Source organism: Dermacentor albipictus, chromosome 1 (genome assembly GCF_038994185.2).
Source record: "Dermacentor albipictus isolate Rhodes 1998 colony chromosome 1, USDA_Dalb.pri_finalv2, whole genome shotgun sequence".
NCBI lineage: Eukaryota > Metazoa > Arthropoda > Arachnida > Ixodida > Ixodidae > Dermacentor > Dermacentor albipictus.
The window spans coordinates 230,692,505-230,704,060 of NC_091821.1; the positions used below are offsets into that span (position 1 = coordinate 230,692,505).

The 11,556-nt window shown below is 46.6% G+C and overlaps 1 long non-coding RNA gene across 1 annotated transcript; it reads left to right on the forward strand.

Moving 5' to 3' along the window:
* The first annotated feature begins 3,394 nt into the window (after positions 1-3,394).
* Positions 3,395-6,678, forward strand: LOC139056402 (uncharacterized). Its single transcript, XR_011512342.1, has 2 exons — positions 3,395-3,469; positions 6,508-6,678. It is a non-coding gene; the product is annotated as an uncharacterized lncRNA (long non-coding RNA).
* Positions 6,679-11,556: the final 4,878 nt, after the last annotated feature.

Sequence of the window (11,556 nt, forward strand, 5' to 3'; positions counted from 1 at the left end):
GCTGAGGTATTTGTACAGGAAAAATATTGGGTCACAGTGGAGAAAAAGAACTAGGAAGCTTACCAGCAAGTATGCGGCCTGTAGGCTGAGCAACAGCAACAATGAACGTCAAGCGGAAAGTCAGAGGCGCTGAAATAATCTCATGGGTGGCGGCAATGGAAAGGAAACCTGCCATGAGTAACTACTTAAGAGGAAAAAACGAAATCAGGAAAGAAATAATTTATGATAACTCAAAGGGAAGCCGAGGAGGCGATGAAACGGAAAGATAGAGATAGACTTTTCTCATTCAGTGAGATTACTCAATTCTATAGAAAGTCGAGGTGTATATATCCACTTCCTAGCCCAAAATTGGACAGGTCTCAGGCGGTTGGCTGGAGGCTCCTTCAAACCAGAACTTACACGAACCCGGTACATCTTAACCGCATGTTTCCGGAATTATGCCCTGATACCAAATGCAAATTATGTAAAGATAGAGGAGCCACACCCTTACAAAAATGACTTTAGACTGTCTATAGAAAGTCTATAGACTTCTTATAGACGACCTTTCCTTTCTATAGATTTGGACTTTTGTTGATACAAAGTCTGTAGACTGTCTATAGACGAAAGTCGATAAAGTTTCTATTTCTTTTTGTCTATACGCAGTCTATAGACGGTCTATAGAAAAAAGTCGATAAGGTGTTTGCTCTTTTTTGCCTACTTCCCCTCTATGGACTACCTATAGACGAAAGTCGATACAGCTTCTATCTATTTTTGTCCATACTTTGTCTATAGACTTTCTATAGACGAAAGTCGATAAGGTTTCTATTTCTTTTGTCTACTCGCAGTCTATAGACAGTTTATAGAAAAAAGTCGATAAGGAGTTTGTTTCTTTATTGTATCCTTCCCCTCTATGGACTACCTATAGACGAAAGTGGATTACGGTCTCTATCTATTTTTGTCCATACTTTGTCTATAAAATTAAATTAAATTATGGGGTTTTACGTGCCAAAACCACTTTATGATTATGAGGCACGCCGTAGTGGAGGATTCCGGAAATTTCGACCACCTGGGGTTCTTTAACGTGCACCTAAATCTAAGTACACCGGTGTTTTCGCATTTCGCCCCCATCGAAATGCGGCCGCCGTGGCCGGGATTCGATCCCGCGACCTCGTGCTCAGCAGCCTAACACCATAGCCACTGAGAAACCACGGCGGGTATACTTTGTCTATAGACTTTCTATAGACGAAAGTCGATAAGGTTTCTATTTCTTTTTGTCTACTCGCAGTCTATAGAAAAAAGTCGATAAAGTGTTTCTTTTTTTTTGTATCCTTCTCCTCTATGGACTACCTATAGACGAAAGTGGGTACGGTCTCTATCTATTTTTGTCCATACTTTGTCTACAGACTTTCTAAAGACGAAAGTCGATAAGGTTTCTATTTGTTTTCGTCTACTCGTAGATTATGGACGGTCTATAGGAAAAAGTCGATAAGGTGTTTGTTTCTTTTCTGTCTACTTCCCCTCTATGGACTACCTATAGACGAAAGTGGGTACATGTCTCTGTCTATTTTTGTCCATATACTCTGTCTATAGACTTTCTATAGACGAAAGTCAATAAGGTTTTTATTTCTTTTTGTCTACGCGCAGTCTATAGACGGTCTATAGAAAAAATTCCGTAAAGTGTTTGTTTCTTTTTTGTCTGCTTCCCCTCTATATGGACTACCTATAGACGAAAGCCGATACAGTCTCTATTTATTTTTGTCCATACTCTGTCTATAGACTCTCTATATTAGACAGTTAATAATAATAGTCGGCTAAGGTTTCTATTTCTTTTTCTCTCCTGGTGTATTGAATGTCTATATAAGAAAGTCGATAATATGTAATGCCGAGTTCCCATACTCCCCGCCCTCTGCGAAGGCGATGATATGGCACTGGTTCATGCGCGACCGGCACCGCGTGCAACCCCGGCGCGGCGGGCAAACCGTGCAGACTGCTAGTCGTCATTCGGTGCAGCTGCACCGAACGAGGATCGCGGCGGAACAGGCAACGTCCGAGTCACAAAGGTCTTCCAGGCACCCGAAGGCCCTAAACCTGGCTGCTTCCCGGACGTACACTTCGCGAGACCAGCTGGTGAAGGTCAGATGGTGATGATGTGGCAAAGGTGGTGAATAAGTCGCGAAAGCCGGCAGACCAGGTGGTGAATTCACCACCTGGTCTGCCTCTGAGTTGTCGTGGTATTGCATGTCTATAGATTAACAATAGACAAACATCGTTAATCTGGGCCCAACCCGTGTACGCTGTAACCAAGCGCAGGTACCGGTGGATAATACGTAGCTGCGTTTGATATAAGCCACTGAAGTTGTATACTGCTGAGATTGCTGTAGAGCCTATTTGTAGACATTAGTATACACATAGTGTATACCTCCGCATTTGTTGACCACATGATATGATCTACGTAGTCGGTCTCGGCAATCCCAAGACAGTCTTCACAGTTGTCGCATCACTTTTGCGGCAGTAGAATAAAGAAAGCAAAACGCCGATCCAATTGTTATAATAGTTGTTATGAACGCCAGCTTCAGCTACAAGTGGATTCCAAACAGGCATCGAGCTAACAGCAAGGACACTCGTAATGTTTGTAGCTGACAACGCGGACTTTGTGAATGTGCGATGAACCGATGTCGCGCATGCGGTGTTCGCGTTGTGTGTCGTCCGATTCTCGGATACTTTTCACATTTTCTTCATACCTCGGCTGCGTCACTAACATAGGGCGGTTTTTTGTTGACTGATATCCTGCACTATAAACCCATCAAAGTTTCTCATTCACTTAAAATAGGTGCCAAATCATCAGAGCCCACCCAGTATTTCGCCGGCTGTATGCCTGGGCAGCCACGCATATGGGTACCTCAATGCTGTACTTATTGCTTTGACCTATCACCGGAACAGAAAATTAGCACTAACATACGTGCGGGCATCACATTTGGTGGTACGCTGGAAGAGATGCTACAAGTACGCTGTATTACTAATCGACGCTGGCAATAATGCGTCTGAAACGTTTGAAGGGCCCTGTAATCGCTTTTACAAACAGCGCATTCAAGTTAGCGTTCCAGTCTCATACGATAGCCCACAGCGTTTGTCATACAACCTGCCAGCGCATTTCCTTCGTCCACGAAAAAAGATGAATAATGGTGATAAAGATGAATAAGCCACCCGTTCCGGCGCGCATGGCCAAAAGGAGGTGTTGGCATGGCGCGCAGAGAGAGAGCGAAAAAAAAAATGAAGGAGGAAAAGGCGCTCAGACTCCTCCGAGCGCGCGCGCCATCGCGCGCGGAGCTCCTGCGCATGCTCGGAGATCTTGCGCATGCGCGGCGGTGCGCCATCTCAACGAGCGCGCCGGGCACGTAAACAGTTGTACCGGTGTGCGGTGTCCGCCTGAACGTTGGTGTCTGTGTATGCGTGTCATCTTTGTGGCCTCACACGTCAACTACACTGAACGGTAAGCTTTAGCAAAGATGTTTCGCGTCAATAGCTCATGATTATGTGAGCGCATTTCGTAGCGCGAAGCGGCTGCATGTAGCGCAGGCGACTCTGGTATAGTGTCGGTTTGTCGTTGACATGGTTTCATAACGCGCTCTTGTTCTCGCTTCTACTATACGGAATGTTTTACGGCGAGCGATCGCTCGGGCTTGTTGATTTTCGCATATTAGTTTAGGTGCGTAAAGAAGGAAGCTACACCATGTTTTAACTTGATATTGAGCTACCACTAAGCGGATTGTGTATGTTGAGCAGCCAGTGTGGTAGATCTCATTTCGTGGCGCTTGATCCGGCCGCGATGAATGCTGCGCCGCATGTGTAGTGAAATTCTCGTGACACGCTTTACGTATATATCTCGAAATTGTGTTAGCATCAAGAATGTTCTGACAGACACGTATAGTTAAATAACTGCTAACGTACTCGGATGAAAGGCCGTGTTTGCGGGGCATGCATCAGCAGTGTGTGCACTGCCGTTTTCGCATTGTTTAAAGGTAGCAGTATTTTTAAGGTTTCTGGCAACCAATCTAAATAATTTTGGGAAGTTACCGCAAGCAAAACACGAGACTTGAAGAAATGTCAAGCGAAAATCTCTAGATTCACCCAATCTATTTATATGCAACCACAAACGCTTTTGGAGCATGAAACCTGCGATAAGCTCAGTCACTCGCAGCTTCGCAACTGAGCCGAAAAAATTGGAGCACAATAAATTAGTCGCTCCGGGAAGCACGTTTACACGTTTCAGACTGAAGGCATTGCGTTTGACGGTAGTTGGAAGATTTGTTTTTTGTCTCTTTTTTAAACAGTTTAGCAGCAGAAGTTATCTTTCGAGCTATATGAAAAGCGTTAAGCGCCTTTCGATGCTTCGGGGTTATGCAGTTTACGTGCTCTTAATCTCGGCAGCTGCTGGCGCAGATTCGCATTGTGCCAGTCGTGCACGGTATGAAGCCCTTGTCGTGCGCAATAAGTGTACCGGTTTTCATTACTGTTGCATGTAGTGCCGTCGTCTTGGACACACTGCATACTATATGCGCTGTACAAATGAAAAAAGAGCCAGATTATCAATTTGGTGGTCTTTTCTTAGTAGATAACGCACAGATTATTCAAATAATTCAGTGGACATTGCATTTGTTCTACCCTTATTAACACACCTAAGAGATCGTAACATGTTTTAGTTGATAAGTAACCTGATCAGTACGCCCCCATTCATGTGCATTCTACTGAAAGTGTGGCAAATGTATTCATCTCGAAGTATGAGAAAAGAGACAATGCAGACTGTTCTAAGCGGAAATAAATTGCAAATGTTAACGTGATTGTTCAAAACTGCAGTCAGTATGCTGAGCATGTTCGATCGGCACGGGCACATTGCATTAACACCTGAAAAATGTGCACAGTCCAGCAGGGTATCTTTGTTTCAACAATTATTATTATAGGAATCGTTTGGGATTCTCACATTTCTTTCATTTTTATGAGTACACTGTGTGTCACATGTACCTGTCTTGAAACGAAACGTACCGTTGCTAACACCGGCGACCATTATGGTTGTCTAACTGCTTATCATACTGTAATATAACGAAACATCATAATGGTACTGATTAATATTGCCATGTAGTCTTTAGTCATAGGTAAACAAAGTTAACTAGAGGCATAAGTGGTGAGAGCAAATTATATAGAAAACTACTATTGAACCGTAAAAATAACTCATTGTATAGTTTTCCCTCACATTGTTGCATTTGTTTTACGCGTGTCTCTGTGTCTTCCGTGCTGTACTCGTGTGGCCATCAATTACGAACTTGCCGAAGCCCTTGTCAGCTTTATTAAACAAGGGATTCAAGTCAGTTGCATCTAATACTACATGTTAAGTGACTGACGTGTTATTCGTTTTATCTAAATATTATGGACTGGCACTACTTGGCAATTATTAAACCATAGTATTTTTTATTGCACTTAAGCTGCAGGCGTCATAGATTGCCAGAAAAGTTTCATGAAAACAGCCAGGAAAGGCTTGGAAAAAGATCGGGAAACTTTAAATTGGCCACATAGGTATGCTGTCTTGTTACATGTCAAAGTTTCCAGAAAGTCTCTGTGTTAAATATATTTTTAAAACGTTTCTCTTCATAGAAATTGAAGGAAATTGGTTCTATTTATTGAAAAAAAAAGAAAGTCAAGCAGACTGACAAGGCATTTCTTACTCAATATGCTCAATATGTTTTTTTTTTTGCGTTAACTAAATGTCCTGAACCTCGATAGCCTAGAAAAAATTTTCATCTTTCAAAGCACCTTAAATAATTTACTGTGATAGAATTCATTCGAACTATACTATCAGTTCTGTTTCCTAGGAGGTGCATATCTGTCGTGCCATGACACAAAGTGCTCGTGTGGTATTTCGGGTGCTCATGTGGTATACCTAACTTGGAAACCTGTTAGCATGCCCAAGAGGCCTCATTACCTGCAAGAAATTAATGTACCATATCAATACAATCAACCCATCTGCCATCTGTTGAAGTTATGGCCAATGACCCATTCATTTAAAAGTATGAGAAATACATTTCAATGTGTACTAAGCAAAATAAATTACAATCTTAGGCATGATACTGGGAATATTCCAGTCACGTCTTCTGAAAACATCCCTCTGCACGGGCATACCTAACTACCAGCCAAAAAAACTGTACAGACTGCCCAACTGGGTAACGTTTCCGCAATAAATATAGGGACCATTTGGGATAAGTACATTAATGCATCATATATGAACTTGTCATAAAAGGGAACATACTGTTGCTGACACGAGCAGCAGTTGTGACTGTTTAATTGTTCACCATACCATGCAATAGAACATTGCATAAAGGTACTGATTTGTATTGACAAGCAGCCATTAGTCATAGTTAAACCGCATTAAGTATTGACTTAGATGGTTTGAGTAAATATATTCAGCTGCTTAATGAACATACAAAGAATACACATCTGTTATTTTTGCCTCATATTGCTGCATGTACTTATTTGCAGCATACACCTGCAGCACCTTTGGGACTAATGACACAAAGGTCAAGGCCAGCCTGGCGACCATGCTTGCCAAGGAGTAGTGTAAATATTTAATCTGTTTCCATAATAGCATAAGACAAGAATTTAAGGAATTCATGTATTATATCGAGCAATAAAAACGGTTAATGCATTGCCGGTGCATTTGTTTTATTTTTGGCACTGCATGATTCAGCACTATATAAATTCTTTCTGTTTATGCAACATATATGAAAGTACAGCTGGTTCAGGAGCTTTATTAATCTACTAACGGTAATGCATAAGTGCAGATGAAAAGGAACAGGTGCACATGCATAATATCTGCATTCCATGCATTTCCATGCATTTCATATCTATAAAATGAAATGAAATACATTCAAAACGTTTTGCTACCGCATGTAATGAAAAATGTAAACTAACTTGTAGATAGCCGCTATGGAGTTATGGCCTTATACACTCTTTGTAGACTTGTCTATAAAATGTCTGTGTCTATAGAGTGTCCATAAATTAATGAAAATGCATGTTTGTTGGCAAGTGTATGCAGAATGTCATAGAAAAAAGTGTATTGGATTATAAAGTTCTGTTTTTGTAGACTGAAGTCTATAGAATGTCTATAGTATATATACATTTGTCTGTAGACATTCCATAGACTTCAGTCTACAAAAGTAGAACTGTAAGCCTATACACTTGCCCATAGACATTATGCAGACAACTGTCTACAAACATGAATTTTAATTAATCCATAGACACTCTAGACTCAGACTTTTTATAGACTAGTCCATAAAAAGTGTATGGCCATAAGTCTATAGACTATCTATAGACAGTCTATAGACTTAGACTTCTTATAGACTAGTCTATAAAAAGTGTATGGCCATAAGTCTATCGAAAGTCTATAGACAATCTATAGACTCAGACTTTTTATAGACTAGTCTATAAAAAGTGTATGGCCATATGTGAGTGAGTGAGTGAAGAAACATTTATTGTAGGTCCGGCGAGGACGCGAACTCGTCGCGCACCCGGCTAGTCCCACGTCGGGACCGGCAGGTCTAGCCCACCGGCCCGGTCGCGGGCACGCCGGACAGCCAGGATTTGCTGTTCCAGAGCGGGGCTACGCAGAAGCGAGTCCCACTCCTCCTTGATGAACTTAGGGTATGTTGACCCGCACTCCCACAGCATGTGCGCTAGAGTAGAGGTCTGCCCGCAGGAGGGGCAGGCGTCGTCGCGATACACGTCCGGGTAAGCATCGTGGAGAACGGACAGACACGGATACGTACTAGTCTGCAGAAGCCTAAGAGAAACGGCTTGCGCCCTATTCAACCTGGGGTGAGGGGGTGGGAAGACCCTTCTAGACATGTAGAAGAATTTAATAATCTCGTTATGAGTAGCGGGAGCATCCCTGTGGCCGTAGGGAGGAGGGGAGTCGGTGCTTCTTGCAGAGGAAGCGCGGTCGGTGAGGTCACGCGCAGCCTCGTGAGCAGACTCATTCAGGTTCTGGGGGGCACCCTCGATCGACCCTACGTGAGCTGGAAACCAGTGGATTGAATGATGCGTGAGAGCATATCGATTCGAGTTGCTAAGACGAGCAGCTTCCTTGGCGATGCAACCCTTCTGAAAAGCCCTAACTGCCGTTTTGGAATCGCTATATATCTCGGACCCACGACCGTCTAGCAGGGCGAGGGCGATGGCGGCTTGCTCGGCGACTCCGGGGTCTGAAGTGCGAATGGAGGCGCAATTAGAAATCTTGCCGCTGGAGTCGACCACAACGATGGCAAAGGTCTTCCCATCGCTGTACTCCGCGGCGTCGACGAAGCTTGCTCTAATGTCTCGTTGCTTTATCTGTTTGAGGATGGCTGCTGCTCTGGCCTTGCGTCTGCCCTCGTTATGGACGGGATGGACGTTTCGGGGCACAGGGGCCACTTCGAACTTGTCTCGAATGCACCTAGGGATCGGGGTACTGACCATCGGGAATCCCGCAGGGTGGTAACCCAACTCTTCAAGGATGTGTTTACCTGCCGCTGTGGTGCTCAGGCGAGTGAGTTGCGCACGTTCTTGGGCCTCGGCAATCTCCTCGGCAGTGTTATGCACCCCCAGCTTGAGGAGATCCTCGGTATGGGTCCTGATGGGTAGCCCGAGAGCCCTCTTGACCACTTTGCGGATGAGAGCGTTGAGCTTGTCTCGCTCCGCTCTGAGCTAGTTGTGCATAGAAATTGTGTACGTAAAGTGACATAGCACGAAGGCATTGATAAGCCTGAGGAGATTGTTTTCCTTCATTCCTCGGTGCCGGTTTGCTATTCTGCGAACGAGGCGGAAAGCGTTGTCCGTCTTTGCGATGATCTTGCGGAGAGCCGTTCCGTTCCCGCCGTTGAATTCGACAAACATGCCGAGGACCCGAATAACGTCGACCCTGGGTATCACCCCCCCCGTCACAAGTACGAAGACTGATGCTGCTTTCGGAAACTGGCTTCCAATCTTTGGGTCTGCCTCCCTTCTCTTTTCTGTAAAGCAGAAGCTCCGACTTGGCGGGGGAGCATCGAAGTCCGGTGGGGCGGAGATACTCCTCGATCACATCGATCGCCTCCTGCATGGATTCTTCGACTCTGCCCTCGCAGCCGCCGGGGCACCATAAGGTGATGTCGTCGGCGTATATGGTGTGCTTGACGCCCTCTACGCGTGCCAACCTCTCGGAAAGACCAATCATACAGATGTTGAACAGGGTGGGTGAGATGACGGCGCCCTGAGGAGTGCCCCGCCCTCCGAGGGGCACATCGTTGGAGCGGAAGTCCCCAATGCGAAGCTTGGCCTTCCTGTCCGTTAGGAAAGAGCTGACGTAGCTATGGAATCTGTAACCGAGACCCAGTCTGAAATGGTCTTTACGATGAAGCTGTGGAGCACGTTGTCGAAAGCTTTCTCGAGGTCCAGACCGAGCAAAGCCTTGACGTCTCTGGAACGGCCATCCACAATCTGATGCTTTATTAGCTTCATTGCATCCTGCGTCGAGAGTCCGGCGCGGAAGCCGATCATGTTGTAGGTGTAAACCTCGTTGTCTTCGAGGTACCCGTTGACCCTGTCGAGGACGACGCGCTCCATGACCTTGCCGACGCAGGAGGTTAGAGAAATCGGCCTGAGGTTCTCGATGTTCGGGGCCTTGCCGGGCTTGGGAATGAGCACCGTACAGGCCATCTTCCACTCTGCAGGAACAACGCCGCTATTCCAGCACTCGTTGATTTTGTCGGTCAGGAAGACGATCGACGTGTCCTCGAGGTTTCTCAACATTCTGTTGGTGACTCCGTCTGGACCAGGCGCAGACTTGCGGTTGAGTGCGAAGATGGCCTGTCTGACCTCGGCAACGGAGAAGTCTTCGTCGAGCTCGGGGCGTGGAGGGCCTCGGTAGTCCGGGAGTTGGGTCACTGGATCTCCATCGCGACAGACGGGCAAGTACTTCTGTACGAGTTTTGAGACGAGCTCATCAACCGTGTGAGACCTGGTGGCTTCGTGAAGGGCCCGGGCCAACGTATGCCGCTGATTTGACTTTGAACCGCTTTCGTCGAGAAGGTGCTTCAGCATACCCCAGGATTTGCCGTTGCGCATCTGTCCGTCGACGGATTCGCAGAGCTCGTCCCACTGCTGCTGGCATAGCGCCTTGCAGTGTTCATCGATGACCTTGTTGAGCTCTGAGATCTTTTTTCGGAGTCTGCGATTGAGCCTTTGGCCCTTCCATCGGCGGAGCAGGGCATTTTTGGCCTCGATCAGGTGGGCAAGTCTGCTGTCCATCCGCTCGACGTCGAGATCGGTTTCTACTTTCTTGGTAGCCGCGGAAGCGTCGTTCCGGACGCCTTCGCACCATTCTTCGAGGGTGGCGGGTGCCCTGTCTTTGCCGGGTTCTTCGCGAATCTTGCGAAAGCGGTCCCAATCGATGAACGTGAATTCCTTGATCCTACTCCGAGACACCTTGAAGTTGGTCTCGAGAATGTAGTGGTCGCTGCCGAACTCCATGGCGGTGTTCTCCCAGCCCACGTCCTCAACGTTCCTGACGAACGAGAGGTCGGGTGTCGAGTCCCGGGTGACGGAGTTGCCGATGCGCGTAGGAAAATTCTTGTCAGTGACCAGAGTGAGGTCCATCTCGTTGGCGTCTTGCCACAGGTTGCGCCCCTTGGTAGTGTCGTAGACGTAACCCCAGATGCCGTACGGTGCGTTGAAGTCACCGACGACTACTAAGGGTCGAGGGCCGGCCAAGTCGGTCGCTTTCTTGAGGATGGTCTTGAACTGCTGGCGCGAGTCCCTGGGGCTGCTGTAGATATTGAGGACGAACACGCTGTTTCTGCGCTGATTCTGCTGTGGTACGTTGAGCAGAATCTCAACCATGACGTATTCAATTCTACCACTTGCCAGCTTGAGGTCGTGGGTGAGATGAGTCAGCCTTTTATCAATCAAGGTGCAAATCCCTCGCCCCCCGGGCAGGCCCGACACGGCCCTGTAGCCCTGGAGCGAGGCGGCGGAGACTAATGTTTCCTGGAGAGCAATGATTTGAGGTTTGACAGCGAAAGACCTGAAGAACTGCTGCAGAGGGGCTTTTTTGTTAGAATACCCCCTGCAGTTCCATTGCCAAATGCGAAAACTCTCTTTGGACCTATCCATTATGGCGGACCGGATGGACTACCACCTAATGGGGCAGTTAGGGCTGTGCAAAGACTGGGGTCTCCTGTCGCCGCCCTGGTTGGATATTGAAGTATAGCTTCCTTTAGTATGGCGGGAACGGTGAGCGGTTGGACGACGGAGGCGGATGAAGCCATTCTCGCCTCAATGGCATCTATGCGATCAGTGAGAGCTCCGAGGCCCCTGTTGGGGTCTCCGAGTGCAACCTGAATTTGACGAACGTTATCGGTGAGACAACTGACGCTAGCAGTGACCTGTCTGAGGCCATCTGCCAGCCCAATGAGAGTTTGCTTAATCTCGCTGACTTCTGCGGACAACGCTCCCGATTCACCTGTTTGTTTTACTACTGCTCTGCGTTTGGTGGACGTCGCAGTACCGTCTACT